This window comes from Phyllobates terribilis, unplaced genomic scaffold (assembly GCF_046119375.1).
Source record: "Phyllobates terribilis strain yellow unplaced genomic scaffold, ASM4611937v1 Scaffold_1__5_contigs__length_1240528914, whole genome shotgun sequence".
NCBI lineage: Eukaryota > Metazoa > Chordata > Amphibia > Anura > Dendrobatidae > Phyllobates > Phyllobates terribilis.
In genome coordinates this window covers 546,247,830-546,264,431 of record NW_027362761.1, presented here as the reverse complement: position 1 = coordinate 546,264,431, position 16,602 = coordinate 546,247,830, and positions in this window count along the sequence as shown.

The window sequence follows — 16,602 nt, the reverse complement described above, 5'->3', positions numbered from 1 at the left end:
AGATACTCTCGTTGGATGCTGAGAAAGCATTCCATAGAGTCTCCTGGCACGCCATATATGATTCTCTTAAAAAGCTTGGGGTAGGGGTCTAGGGGACCCTTTTATAGCCAAAATCACGGCCCTGTATCGCAATACGTCACCTAGGCTGAAGATAAATGGAACTGTAGCACCCTGAGGGCTCGGTTGCTACAGACGTATTGCACCTCACCCAGAGGTGTGATATCTCACTCTCAGGTAAGGATGGAGTGTGGATCAGGACCCGACACCTGCATGCATTACACCACATTGCCGTGGGGCAGGGTGACCAATATGCCCCTGAGATGGGCACGACAGTCCCTGTCCCTGGCTGGAGTGGGGGGAGGGAACACTGAGGAAGGGGAACCCTGTAGTGCAGGAGCAGGGAGGAAGCAGTTCCTGGGTGCATTGAGAAGGGAGTATAAAAGGTGGGCACCATCTTAGTTCAGTGCAGAGAAGTCTGAGCAGAAGTGGCAGGGAGCAGGGGCTCTGCATGAGCTCTGCTCCGGAGGCGGGCCTAGTAACAGAGGCCCAGGCCTGGAAGAGGGAGAAGGAAGGAAGAGGAGCGGAGAAGGCTCCAGGAACGAGGAATGAAGGGATCCCAGGGGTGCGGACGAGCGAGTCGCCACCGCACGCCCGAATCCACCTGCGTGGAGGGGTCAGGCCAAAGGGGGAGACCGGTCCCCGAACTAGTGGAGGCAGGAAACGACCCTCAGCTAGAAACCGGAGGCTCTGACATTTTATGTGGCGCAGCCCCTCGCTACACCCGCTAGGAAGGCACCACATAGGGTCAGCGAAACTGGCGCCAAATTTACCAAGAGGAGGCCCGAGGCAGCCGGACAGAAGTGTTGGTAAGAAAGGCCAGACAAAGGACACACAAAGGGGGTCCTGTGAAGTGCTCCAAAGTTATCTGGGAGTTGTCTGAGCCCCTCACCTGGTGAGCACAGTACGACGTGGGCATCCGTTACCTGCAGACGTGGTCTGGATAATAAGAACTGTGAGTAAAGGCCCTGGACTGCATCACTGACTCTGTGTCATTACTGCTGCTGCCCTGCACCATCACCCCCATCCTCCGCATACACTGCCCTGAGGCTATACTCCTCCCGTGGGAGTTATGCTACGCTCTGCTGCACCCACAACACCAGCCTCAGCGGTCTGCCCTGTAGCGGCGGTTCAATCTGACCGCAATCCACGGGTGGCGTAGTCGGACATTTAAACATCAAAACCACATAAATAGTTCCGCCACTGGTTTGACAGCCCTGAGCCACGGAACCGGGTCGCCGCCACGAAGACTACAACCACCAGCATCCACCAAAAAGGGTCCGGCTCCGGGTGTCCCAAGGCCCAGGGGGTGCGTCAGAACATTTTCATCACCTTTCACAATCACCAATGGGACAAGGCAGGGATGTCCTCTGTCCCCTCTCTTATACATCCTAGTGACGGAGCACCTGCTCTCATCAATTCGCCATAACCCCAATATTAGGTGGATTGAGGTGGGAGGCACCGAGTACAAGTGCTCTCTATTTGCTGATGATGTCCTAGTATATATCACTCAATCACATATATCCATCCCTGCTGTTATGGCTGAAATAGATCAGTTTGTTACATGGTAAAATTTTAAAATCAATGCAGCGAAGTCTGAGGCCCTCGATGTCTCCCTCCCCAAATCCATATAGGATTCCATCCAGTCCAACTTTCCCTTTGCCTGGCCCTCACAGGGTATCAAATACTTAGGAATTCCTATTCATAGAGACCTCTCCCATCTATGTTATCTTAATTTTGGGCCCTTTATTGAACAATTCCATACAGACCACGGTTGGCAAGTTAGAACTGTAAGATTCACTACGTGAACCACTGGTGTTTTGTGGAAAAGCACATGTACACTGCGTTCCAAATTATTATGCAAAAAGTGTTTAGGAGTGATAAGGGAAGAATTTGTTTGTTTGTCAGTTAAACTCATTGATGGTGATGTGTGTCAGGGCTCTTTATATCACTGTAAGCAATTGCAGACACCTGTGCTAATTAGTTTGGCAGGTGTGTCCAATGAAAGGCAAGACTACTTAAGAAGGCTCTCTCACATTATTAAGCAGCCTACATTTTCTGCCAAAATGGGAAAGAAAAAGGATGTGTCGGCTGCTGAGAAGCAACAAATTGTGGAGTGTTTAGGTCAAGGCATGACTACAATCAACATTGTGCGATGATCAGGATGAAGTGTCTTGGCAATCAAGAAGTTTGTAGCTGATTCACAGTACACACGTGTGCGTGCTGATAAGGGCAAATTGAGGACTCTTTCCTACAGGCAATTACGTCAGGTTAAAAGAGCAGCAGCAAGAAAGCCTTGTCATAGCAGCAGACAAGTTTTTGAAGCTGCTGGTGCCTCCAACGTCCCCCGAACAACAAGATGCAGGGTCCTTCAGAGGTTTGCAGCTGTGCATACGCCATCCTGTCGACCTCCTCTATCCACTTCACACAAGCAGAAACGGCTCCAGTGGGCCAAACATTACATGAAGACTGATTTCAAAACTGTTTTGTTCACGGATGAGTGCCGTGCAGCGCTCGATGGTCCAGATGGATGGAGTGGAGGATGGCTGGTTGATGGACACCCCACTCAAACACGGCTACAGCGCCAACAAGGAGGAGGTGGAGTAATGCTTTGGGCTGGAATCATGGGGAGAGAGATTGTCGGCCCCTTTAGGATCCCTGAAGGCGCTAAAGATGAACTCCATAATGTATGTGGATTTTCTCAAACAGCACTTCCTGCCATGGTTCAAGAAGAAGTACCGTGTATTTCACAGCAAGATCATTTTTCTGCATGATAATGCACCATCTCATGCTGCACATAAAACATCTGCATCTCTGGCTGATATGGGCATAAAAGGGGACAAACTTATGGTGTGACCCCCATGCTCCCCTGACCTCTACCCCATTCAGAACCTTTGGAGCATCATTAAAAGGAGTGTCTATGATGGCGGGAGGCAGTTCACATCTAAGCAACAGCTCTGGGAGGGTATTCTGTCCTCATGCAAAACAATTGAAGCAGAAACCATCCAAAACCTGACAAATTCAATGGACGAGAGAGTTCAGAAGCTCCTTTCGAACAAGGGGTCCTATGTGAAAATGTAACATCACCTACAATAAAGTTTTGAGTTGAAAACTGTTTGATTTCAGTTTCTAACAACCTGCTAATGCTTATAATTTCAAAAATGACCATTTTTTTGGTCTTTATTAAAATGAAAAGGTTGATCGAAAAGTTTGGGGGATCTAAGAGTGTGGCAACCCAGTAGTCATGATTACTTCGAATTCTGACAATATGAGGGTCATGCTGCAGGTAGTGCAGCAAGAAGGCACTTATGTGTCTTGCGCATCTCGGAGCCCCAAAATTATTTTCCGGGCTAGATGCAGCTAAAAATTATTTTTAATTTTAAATCTGGTGGAGCTTATTATAGATGGCCTAATAGGATCAGTGCTGCACACTGCTACAAAGCCCAAATTATTTTCCAGTCAAGATACAGATAAACATGATTAGTAATTTGAAAGCTTAAAACGGTTGGTAGGGTGATTTTAACCAATCATCAAGCTTTTACTTTCCCCAGGATGACACAGGGGTAGAAAAGTCGTTTCGGATCCATGATTTGTTCATCTTTATGAATGTGAGTCTGTCTACATTATCAGTGGAGAGCCGCGTGCGCTTATCTGTCAGCACACCACCAGCAGCGCTGAACACACGTTCAGACAGAACGCTGGCTGCGGGGCATGACAAGATCTCCAAGGCATAAGTGGCTAGCTCCGGCCATTTATCCAGATTGGAAGCCCAAAAAGAGCAAGGGTCCAGTGACACAGTCGTGGCTTCAATGTTTACTTGGAGATACTCCTGTACCATCGTCTCTAGGCGTTGACTATGTGTCAGACTTCTTGTCTCCTGTGGCCTTGCAAAGGATGGGCTAAAAAAGTGGTGAAATGATTCCGCAAAATTGATGTTACCAGCAGATACTGTGGTTCTGTTACGGTTTGAGTGCTGAACACTTGACGGTCCCACGGTTGGCAAGTTGGAACTGTGAGATTCACTACGTGCACCACTGGTATTTTGTGGAAAAGCACATGTAAGATTCTGCAACAGTCTCTGCTGATACTCCTGCATGCGTGCATCCCTTTCTATGGCAGGAATAATTTCTGCAAATTTACTTTTGTACCGGGGATCTAACAGTGTGGCAACCCAGTAGTCAGGATTATTTCTAATTCTCACAATTCGAGGGTCATGTTGCAGGTAGTGCAGCAAGAAGGCACTCATGTGTGTTGCGCATCCAGGAGCACCAAGTCCCTGTTGTGTTGGTGGCGAGGAAACAATCATGCTTCCTTCCTCTGTCCTCTCCCCCCAACCTCGCACAACAGAAATGTGATCAAGGTCTCCCTCATCTGATGAGTCTTCCATCAGTTCGTCCTCCACTTCTTCCTGGGCTCCTGCACCTTCCTCACTAGTTTGGCTGCTACCATGCGCCCTGGTAAAACCATCTCCCCCACCCTCACATGCCTGCCGCCTTGGTGCTGCCGACCGTCTGGACCTTGCAGATGTTAGCCCTTTCGCATACAACTCCTCCTCCTCTACTTCCTCCACCTCCTCTTGTGCCACCACCTGACTCCGAGTTCTGTTTAACATGTGCTCCAGCATGTAAATCACCGGAATAGTCATGCTGATAATGGCATCGTCAGCACTAAACATCTTCGTCGCCATTTCAAAACTGTGCAGAAGGGTGCATAGGTCCCTGATCTGAGACCACTCCTCCAGCGTGATTTGCCCCACCTCTGAATCTCGTTGGCCCAGGCTATACGTCAGAACGTATTGCACCAGGGCTTGTCGGTGCTGCCACAGTCGCTGCAACATGTGCAGAGTTGAACTCCACCGGGTAGGCACATCGCATTTTAGCCGGTGAAGTGGCAGGCCCAACGACTTCTGTAGAGATGTAAGTCGCTGAGCTGCGGGATGCGAACGGCGGAAGTGAGCACACAGCGACCGTGCCCTCTGCAGAAGGCCATCTAGTCTGGGATAGTGGGCTAAAAATTGCTGGACAACCAGGTTCAACACGTGAGCCATACAAGGCACGTGTGTGACATTGCCCCGGCGAAGGGCCGCACCCAGGTTTGCAGCATTGTCGCACACGGCCTTCCCTGGTTTCAGGTCCAGTGGAGACAACCATTCATGAAATTGGTTCTCCAGAGCTGACCACAACTCCTCAGCTGTGTGACTCACATTTCCCAGACATTTCAAAGTAAAAACCGCCTGATGACATTGAGCCCTACTGCCAGCATAGTAAGGAGGTGTGCAGGATCCCTTCTGCGCAGTTAGAAAGCTTGTGGCATGACCAGACAGGCTTTGGGTGCAGGTGGAAGACCGAGAGGAGGTTGAGGAGGCAGAAGCAGTGGAGGAACTTTGACATAAAGAGGATTGACGCACAACTTGTGGGGACGGCAAGACTTGGACAGCAGCCCCTTGTCCTGCTGTCACCATAGTTACCCAGTGCCCAGTCAGCGACATGTAACGCCCCTGTCCATGCCTACTCGTCCAAGCGTCTGTGGTGAAATGCACCCTGTCACACACAGAGTTTCTCAAAGAAGCGGTGATGTTGTGTGCGACATGCTGGTGGAGCGCAGGCACACCTTTCTTTGAGAAGTAGTGCCGACTGGGCATCTGGTACTGGGGCACTGCGACGGACATAAGGTCTCGAAAATCCTCTGTGTCCACCAGGCGGAAAGGCAGCATTTCTGTAGCCAAGAGATTGCAGATGGTGAAATTCAACCTCTTAGCTTTCTCATGGCTAGGAGGAAATGGTCTTTTACTTGTCCACATCTGAGGGACCGAGGGCTGGCTATTGTGCTTAGACGGGGTTGATAAGGGTGTCCCCGGCAAACTGCCGGTCTGTGAGGAAGATGCAGGCGGACATGTTAGGTTGCCTTGATCCAAAGGTGGTGCTATCGATGTCGGACAGCGCTCAACACCAGCTGGTGTTACCATCTCCAAAGAAAATGATGACCTGCCAATCACGCTGGCTGTTGCGGGTAAAGAGGTGGCAGGTCTGCGCCCCAAAACAGGTGTGACTGCTGTCCCCCCAGTCACAGAGGATGAAGAGGCCGCGGATGCACAAGATATGGCAGACGGTGGTTGGCCCGGCCGGCTAGGCCGCATTGTAGCACACTGAGCTTCCCACTGCAACTTATGCTTCATGTCCATGTGCCGGTTCATGCATGAAGTACTCAAACTATGTATTTTTTGGCCTCTACTTAGCTTTTGCTGACAAATGTTACAGATAACACGAGTTGGGTCATCTTTATCGATCTGAAAAAATGCCCAGGCTATGCAAGGCTTAGCACCCATGCGACCTGAAGAGCCACCACGACTTGTGGTGAGAGGCAGAGTTGTGTTTGAGGATGCAGTTGTTGACGTGCTTCCAGTACTACGTCTCTGTCCAGGAAGGCGCAACCTGACCTCATCGTCACTAGCATCTTCCTCCACCTCCTCTGCTGACCTCATCTCTTGGCTGACTGTGGGTTGACAGTAAGTGGGATCTCCAACCTCATCATCATCACCCTGTGTGTTATCACACCCGTCGTCCTCAGAGCCAACCTGTTCCTGCCCTGACAAAAAACTAAAGTTGTCGCTCCAATCAGGTATTTGAGTCTTATCATCGTCTTCCTCATTGTCTCCACCAACAGGAGTTACAGTTTGGGAATGAGGGTCTACATTATGGTCAGAACCTTCTGCGTCTGGTCCTGGATCCGACTCATAAAGATTCTGGGCATCAGTGCAGATCATTTCCTCGTCTGGATTCACAGAAGCGCTGGAGTCGACCTCTGATTCCCAGGCTATAGTATGAGTAAACAGCTCTGCAGACTCAACCATCTGTTCTACCTCATACTCAGACGGGCAGCTGGAGATTTGGGAGCTGTGAGGAAGCAAGTGCGATTTGGGTGACACCTTTGAGGACTGGAGTATTTGTGATGTTGAAGTTGATGTGGAGGAGAGCCCACTTAAAGGAGCACTTGATATCCGTTGAAGCACCTGCTGTTTTTGTGCCTCATCTGGAATTTGTAGCGATTGTCGTGGCCATAAGAAAGGGATCTTATCACATTGTCCGCTAAAAGAAGTAGACATTTTAGTTTGGCAGGAAGATGGTCTTTCTTCTGCAGATGTTACTGTTGCTTTAACACCTACCCCACGGACACAACCTTTTTTCCCCTTCCCAACATGCCTATTCCTCTTTCCACCAGCAGCAGGCCTTTTTCCACTCATTTTGGTGGTTAACTAATTCACAACTCTGGAGTTGTTTGCACAAAAAAACAATGGATGGTAACCGAGCAGAGCTGAGTGGCCAAACTGTGGTATTAGGCCAAAACTATTGGCTGGGTTAGATGCAGAAAAAAATTATATTCAATTTGCAACCTGATGGAGGTCAGTATAGATGGACTAATACAACAAGTCCCACACACAGCTAGAAGCCCAATATTTTTTCAGAGGTAGATGCAGAAAAAAATATATTCAGTTTGCAACCTGATGGAGTTCAGTATAGATGGACTAATACAACAAGTCCCACACACAGCTAGAAGCCCAAATATTTTTTCAGAGGTACTGTAGATGCAGATAAAAATTATTTTTAATTTGCAACCTGATGGAGGTCAGTATAGATGGACTAATAGAGAAAGTCCGACGCACTGCTAGAAGGCCAAATATTTTTTCAGAGGTAGATGCAGAAAAAAATATATTCAGTTTGCAACCTGATGGAGGTCAGTATAGATGGACTAATACAACAAGTCCCACACACAGCTAGAAGCCCAATATTTTTTCAGAGGTAGATGCAGAAAAAAATATATTCAGTTTGCAACCTGATGGAGGTCAGTGTAGATGGACTAATACAACAAGTCCCACACACAGCTAGAAGCCCAATATTTATTCAGAGATAGATGCAGAAAAAAATATATTCAGTTTGCAACCTGATGGAGGTCAGTATAGATGGACTAATACAACAAGTCCCACACACAGCTAGAAGCCCAAATATTTTTTCAGAGGTACTGTAGATGCAGATAAAAATTATTTTTAATTTGCAACCTGATGGAGGTCAGTATAGATGGACTAATAGAGAAAGTCCGACACACTACTAGAAGGCCAAATATTTTTTCAGAGCTAGATGCAGAAAAAAATTATATTCAGTTTGCAACCTGATGGAGGTCAGTATAGATGGATTAATAGAACAAGACCCACACACAGCTAGAAGCCCAATATTTTTTCAGAGGTAGATGCAGAAAAAAATATATTCAGTTTGCAACCTGATGGAGGTCAGTATAGATGGATTAACAGAGAAAGTCCCACACACTACTAGAAGGCCAAATGTTTTTTCAGAGCTAGATGCAGAAAAAAATTATATTCAGTTTGCAACCTGATGGAGGTCTGTATAGATGGATTAATAGAACAAGACCCACACACAGCTAGAAGCCCAATATTTTTTCAGAGGTAGATGCAGAAAAAAATATATTCAGTTTGCAACCTGATGGAGGTCAGTATAGATGGACTAATGCAACAAGTCCCACACACAGCTAGAAGCCCAAATATTTTTTCAGAGGTACTGTAGATGCAGATAAAAATTATTTTGAATTTGCAACCTGATGGAGGTCAGTATAGATGGACTAATAGAGAAAGTCCGACACACTGCTAGAAGGCCAAATATTTTTTCAGAGTTACTGTAGATGCAGATAAAAATTATTTTTAATTTGCAACCTGATGGAGGTCAGTATAGATGGACTAATAGAGAAAGTCCGACACACTACTAGAAGGCCAAATATTTTTTCAGAGCTAGATGCAGAAAAAAATTATATTCAGTTTGCAACCTGATGGAGGTCAGTATAGATGGACTAATACAACAAGTCCCACACACAGCTAGAAGCCCAATATTTTTTCAGAGGTAGATGCAGAAAAAAATATATTCAGTTTGCAACCTGATGGAGGTCAGTATAGATGGACTAATACAACAAGTCCCACACACAGCTAGAAGCCCAATATTTTTTCAGAGGTAGATGCAGAAAAAAATATATTCAGTTTGCAACCTGATGGAGGTCAGTATAGATGGACTAATACAACAAGTCCCACACACAGCTAGAAGCCCAAATATTTTTTCAGAGGTACTGTAGATGCAGATAAAAATTATTTTGAATTTGCAACCTGATGGAGGTCAATATAGATGGACTAATAGAGAAAGTCCGACACACTGCTAGAAGGCCAAATATTTTTTCAGAGCTAGATGCAGAAAAAAATTAGATTCAGTTTGCAACCTGATGGAGGTCAGTATAGATGGACTAATAGAATGATGCTATGCCCAAAAGATTTTACTTCACTAGGTGCAGTAAAAAAATTGGTATTCTATGCACAGGTGGTATATCTTGCAACACAGATAGGCTACTCCACTGACTAACACACTCTGCAATAGGCCAAAAAGGATTAGCTATGCTAGATTCAGCCAAATGCTGTGAAAAAAACTTGCACAGCACTGTCACAGACCTGCCTGGCAAAAACTGATAGGAACTGATGTAACCTAGTCCTGAAAAGGACTCCAATTACAATTAGTCTTTACTCCCACAACCTATCTATTTAAGAGCACAGACCTGCCTGATAAAAGTCGTAGGAAATGCTGTAACCTAGTCCTTAAAAGGACTGCAATCACAACTATTCCCTACTCCCAAGCTATCTGTATATTTGTGCGAAAATTGGCTTGAATTTAACAAGGTATAGCGCACACAGCAACAGCGGTGCCGTCTAACACGCAGCTGCAGCAGTGAGAAAATGGTGGCGACGGGGAAAATGGCTTGGTCTTATAGGGCAAGGACATGTGACATACACTGCCAATGACACATGCCCTTGCTTGTGTGAAAAAAAGCACTTCGCTCCGTGTGTGCGCTGCTGATAGGCTGACAGATTGCACCTCCCCACTGTAAATGCGGGAAAGAGAAAAAAAAATGGAGATCTTCATTGTTCCTGCAGAGATCCATCCCCTGCCCCTCCCCCCACCCCGCTGTACACTCAAACTGCGTATTAACATTAATTTTCATCATTACTGAGAAAAAATCCAGTTATGATTTTGGTGCACGAACAGTTATCGAACATAACCTCGAACAGCCGAATTTTTCTCAAATTGTTCGTGTTCGCCGAACGGCTCGAACACCGCCCAAAACAGCTCGAATTTGAGATTGGCGAACAGTTCGAGTAGAACAACGCTCATCTCTACCTGCATGTTCATCTGTAAAGAGTGCCACACATGCAGGGCGGAGACCCGAGCTCCTGCCCGAGTAACCCGGAAATGCTCGGTGCTCGCCGAACATCCTGAGTAGCGTGATGCTCGGGCGAGCACCAAGCAGTGTCGAGCATGTTCGCTCAACACTAATAATGATACATTGACTCATTTTTAGTCATTCAGATTTGTCAGAATTTATATATTTATTTATTTTCTTACTTTTTATACCACAATCACATAACTTTACTACTGTCGATTTTTTTCTTATTATTATTGTTACATTGAACTTACTTGAAACATTTGGGGACTATGGAATCATAACATGGATGCAAAAATGTCCTGAAATTATGAACATGTCCAGGTGATTTTGTGGCAATAGAAAATTCCTCATTTATTGTACATTTTTAATACTACTTACTTCAAGGAAAATAAAGGAAATGGAGGCATGGGACCCCTAGAGGATCCTTACAGACTGACAATAATCTAGGCAGTGGCCCAGCTTGCCCTTAGGGGCCTTTGTACAGATTCTCTGTTTGCTCTGAGGTTAGGCGCACATGTTTTTATATTGTACATATCATTCATCTGCCAAGGAGAGCAACTACTGATCTGTATATAAGACACTATACACCAGCACAAAGGATATGGATTGGTATATTAAAATATAAATGATATTACTGGAGACCAGATAGAAGGACTCTAATGTCTTACTATATTTTCTTCCCCAAGCATCTGGATAATTTCACATTAAGCCCAAACAATGAATAAACATTATGATATTTAGCAAGGTCAGCACAGGAGCAAAGCACACATTTTTCCCCTTAAGCACATCTAGAATATTGCTCTTAGTCCACACAATATTACTCTCTTTGGGTGCAAATAACCTTAAGCTTTCTTTTCTTCATTGCAATATAATTACTCAGCAAAAATTCTCTTGTTCTATATATTCAGCAAAGAATGTTGTAAAATTAACCAGTACCATCCTCATATGAAGTTATTATACTATATGTGCTTCCAGTCCTGTGATAAGTCTTTTATCCACCTCTTCTTTCCCTTATCGTATTTTAACTCTTGTATTTTATTCTCTCTTTTGCTTTCCGCATTTGTCTATTTTACTCTCTACTAGTCATCTATTTCCTTTTCTTATCTGTGTTTTTTTCTTTTGCCCTTCCCTTTTCTCTAGTAAATTTTTTCGCTATTCTCTGCCTTCTCTATTCCACTCTCCTGTTCTCTTCCACTCTCTTCTTTTCTTTTCCTCTCTCCACTCTTTTTTTGTTTCTTCTTTGTCTACAATCTCATCTCTTCTTATCACTCTCTCCCACAATGTTTTTAAATTTCACTCCCTTATCCTCCCTCCATACACCTTGTCTCCCTTTTCTGTATTCATATCTATTCTATTTTCTCCCATTTGCTTTTCAGTCTCTCCCTCTTTCTCCCTTTTTTGCTTTTTTACTCTTTCGTCACTTTTTTCTTCATTCTCTCAATCTCCCCACTATCTATCACTCGCTTGACAATTTCTGTGCCCATGTTTCTCTTCAATTCAATTTTGAACATTTTTTCTCTTGTTCCTGGTATTTCTCTAATTAATTTTTTACCCACCAATTATTGTTCCACCTTTTCCTTTCCTTTCCTTCTTTTTTCTTTCTTTTTCTTTCTTTCTTTTTCTTTCTTTCTTTCTTTTTCTTTCTTTCTTTCTTTCTCTCTCTTTGTTTCTTTTTTTCTTCCATGTTTCTTTCTTTCACTTTCTTTGTTTCTTGATTTCTTTCATTCCATCCATCTTTATTATTTTCTTTCCATGTTTTTCTTTCTTTCTTTCTTTCTTTCCTTCTTTCTTTCCTTTTTTCTTTCTCTTTTTTCCCTCCATCTTTCTTTTTTCTTTTTCCATGTTTCTTTCTTTCTCTTTCTTTCTTGATTTCTTTCTTTCCCTCCATCTTTCTTTTTTCTCTTTCCATGTTTCTTTTTTCCATCTTTCATTTTTTATATTTCTTTGTCCACTTCCTTCCTTCTTTCCTTCTTCTCTTCCTCCCTCTTTTACTCCATTTTCACCCACTCCATTCCTTTCACCCTCATTCTCTTCCTCTCTCTCTCTAATCCTTCCTTCTGTTCTTCCTTGTTTCATTGCTTCCTTCCTTTTGCATAATCACACTCGATGCCAATTATAATTCAAAATTATAGAACATGCAATGCTGAAGTATTTCATCGACATCCTATACTCTACTACTCTGTTCAGAAATTACAGCAATTAATGGTTGCAAATACCTGCAGTTATGAAAAGATAATGAAGAAAAAAACGTCCGTCCAGTAAAGCACAGCTCTGTCTTTTTTTCCCAATTGCCTCCTGGATTGTCATACTAACTTGTGGGGTATCCAGAGTCTCCTAATGAGTTTTTAAAGACTTCTGTGAGGTCCATAACCAAACAACATATCTCAGCAATTCAAGATAAAGAGGAAAGTGATGACACATTAGGAAGCCTCTGGGATGCGGAGGCTGCTCACACGTCCCTCCAGAATTGTCTGGCTACAGATCTTCTCTTAAAAAACATCCATCAGCAGTAAGAGGGTTTATCCCAAAAGAGACAAGAAAACAAGTTCACGGTTCTTATGTAGTCTGGGAAAGGCATTAATGAGAATAAAATATAATAGATAATTTAGCAGGATTATGAGTATTTTTTTTCTGAAATCAGTGGAGATTCTTCAAACTTTTACAATAAAAGAAGCTTCTGCTCAATCAAAAATTAATATTGTGATGTTTTTCCTGTTGATTACTTTTTTTTGCTGAAGATCTTCCAACTGTAAGCTAAAACATTTTATGGAAAGTCTCAATAAAAAAGTTTCTGGATTTAGTGCTGAGAAATTTGATCGCCCACCAGGCTTTAGGTAGTGAGAATTAGTAGTTTTGTGTCAGATCACTAAAAAAATTGAGAAAATAATCAATATTTAGTTTTAATAGCTATAAGTGTATGGAGTTAGAAATGCACAAAAAATGGTTACCTTACTTTCAGACAATTTGACCTCTTTTGAAGATAATATAAAAAAGAAACTATGTGCATGTCACTTCATTGTAAAATCATGTTGTCTTACCCCTGAAAAATCATTCTGCTTGTTGTCAAGTGTAATCCATCTCTACCAGCAGATATACTAAGATGGATTGCAGGAAGTAAGGACTGGGATTTTTTTCTACAGAGGAAGTTTAAAATATATTTTATCCTCTGGAATGCAATCACATCAAAATTACTTTTTTAATAAATCTTGTTTTTATTCAATAAAGGTGCTCATATAAATGTGCTCAATTATAAATAGTGTGCATATTTGGTATCAACCCAATGATTAAATGTTGTGCATCATGTGGTTATGGTCCGTAGGCATGTCTGAGCCATTGCAAAGATATACGATATAAGGGGAATGGAACTTGTGTTGAGAGTGAAGTAGCAAAATAATTTAACTGGGTGGGAGTAAGACTGTTTGCAGCTTGTGAAAAGCAAGGCAACAGAGGCGTGCCAAGCTGGTGAACCGACAAATAGTTGTTGCTTATCAGCTTGCTTGAATTGGGACCTATGGTTGGAAGCCACAATGTATGTTCCTGTGCTGGGCATTGTGACGCACCCCTAGGGGCCGTGCGGTACTCGGTAGCTGGGCTGGTCCTTTTCTATTCTGGTTGTCATGGTGGCAGTGACCCAGTTCGTGGCCCAGGGCTGTCAATTAAAGAAAAGGAAAAGTGTCAAGTCAATTTGGGGAATAAAGTTTGTGATGCCACCCCTGATATGCGGCTATAAGGGGCTGCCACTGCGGTGCAGATCCACTGGAGCTGATGATGATGCAGCAAAGATAGTGCAGCTCTCCATGGGCGGAGCTCAGCTCCAGAGCAGTATATAGTGATTGATGAAGTAGATGTTGCTGGTGTAGTGCAAGGTAGGGGGTGGAGCAATTAGGCAAGGACACAGTGGGGTGCAGTCTTCAAATATTTACTCACAGTTGTCAAGCTGCTCCAGGTTACAATGGCCAGATTGTAATCGCCCATGTCTTTCTGTGTCCTCCGGGGAAGTGATCCAGCCAACTCCCAGTTAATTTGGGTGCACTTGAACAGGACCCCTTTCTGTGTACCTCTCCAGGTCATCTCTCTCCCTGCGCTGGCTCTCGCCCTCCTGCCCTGCGCCTCACACACAGTGTCCCAAGCCAGTGGCCGCGGGCATTGTCAGGAGACGTATGGTCTCTCCCCTTGGTCCTATATGGCCAGCTTTTCAGCGATTATGTGTGGATTTTGGCTATGTCACATGAAGATACTGCAACCTCTCGTTTGCTGGCTGAGCCTTAAAGTACTCCACTGGGGCCTGTCTGCTACTGCGGCCTTGATCCCTCCACGATCAGCGTGAACTCGGGTGCACGGGAGGCATCTAGCACTCGCCGTGCCCCTAGGATCCCTTCTATCTCTGGAGCCTTTCCCACTGCTCCTGTCTTCTCTCCTCACTCTCCTCCTGGGCCTCTCTGACTGGGCCCTACTCCTCCACGGTCCTCCCTTCCTCTCTCACCCCTAGGACCAGAACCCCTTCTAGATGTTTCCACCCTTATTTTTATACTGCTCTCTTAGTTCTCCCCTGAACTACTTCCTCCACCCACCTCCTCTACTTAGTTCCACCCCCCTGACAGGGACCAGGCCTGTGCTCTCCCTTAGGAGCTATCTGGACCATCCCTTATGAAGTGGTGTAGTGTTGGATGTGGGTGTGTGGGTCCCGGGTAGTGCTCCCTCCTTACCTGAGAGTGGGGTAACACACCTCTGGATGAAATGCAGTACCTCTGTGGTAACTGGACCTGCAGGGGCGCCACAATTGCAACTCCAGGAGTGTGAGGAAACCCAAAGTAGGAGCAAGTATAAACCTAGTCAGATTGTGAATGGGGGTTGGCTGTATAGCAAATTGATATCCCAGGCATGTCTAGGGCAGAATGAAGTATACCTTAGCATATAGCTGTTGTGTCCCTGCTGTACTCCACAACTGGCTGTGCCTGGTATTGCCCAATTTGTTGAAACCCCTATTCCAAAAAGGTGATGTTGTGTAAAATGTAAAAAAAAAAGGAATGCAATAATTGGAAATCTCTTACAGCCATTTTTTATTTACAACAGAACATAGATCACGGATCAGAAGTTAAAAGTTAGACGTTTTTACTTTTCATTTGAGAAACTTAACTCATTTAGAAATTGATGGCAGAAACACATTTTCAAAAAGTTAGGACAGGGTCATGTGTACCTTTGTGTAGCATCCCCTCTTTGTTTAACAACAGTCTGTAAATTTCTGGGAAATGAGGAAACCAATTCCTGGAGATTTGGGAGAAGAAAGGAGGGGGCTGGAGACAGCAAGGCTATGGGGAAGCCACCCATGACCGAGGGTTGGCCTGGAGGTTTTACCCCACCCCCCTTTTTGTTTGGTTTTGAATAGTGGGATTCTGGGATTGGGTAATGGGAAGATGGGGGCGGGTAGCTGGAAGGGGGATATATAAGGGAAAAGTGCGGGAAAACGGCCATTCCCATTGGAACAGCAGAGGCAATCACCTGTCATGGCGTCCGTGGAATCACTAGTGAGCCAGCTTCAGGATGTCGCACGGTCAGGAAGAGGTGGATGGCTGGAGGCCCAGCTGTCCGCATTGCTGGGAGCTGCAGGAGTTTCGGAGGTGCAGGACGGAGTCGGTAGAAGAAGCAGGAGAACCCGGCCCCCGGAGAGACTATCCCCAGAGGTATCAGCACAGACAGGCGCAGGCCCTGGAGCCCCTCAGGGGACCCTGTGGGGGGAGAGCAAGATGGCGCGGTTCCTGCCCGCCGCTCTCGCCCCGGCAGGAATCCATCCAGCCGGCCTGTTGCTGTTGTTCGACGTGGAGCGCGGTCTTAACCGGAAGTCAGGGCCGCGCTGGAAGTGAGGGCCGCACTGGATGTTCGGCATGACGTAGGAGCGACGTGGGACACAGAGGTTCCGGCCCCAGATGAGCGACGCAGGCGCAGCGCACCTGCGACGCGCAACGCGACTGCGACGCTCAGCTGCGACGCGCAACGCAGCTACGACGCGCAAAGCAGCTGCAAGAGACGACGCAGCTGTGATGGGAAACGCAGCTGCTATCAACGTCGGGGGCCTGAATGAATGGAGAGGACCCAGGACTATCGTGGGAGCGGAGACGGGAACGGCAGGCACCACTGGCGATGTTCCTGTCGGGGTGCCTGCTGGGAAGGCCATGAGGACACCAAGGAGGCGAGCATTGGTGGGCAGGCAGCAATCCTGGCATCCACGGCTGCTTGGCTCACAGGGAAGGCGCAGAGGAGAGGGAGCGGCGGGCAGCAACA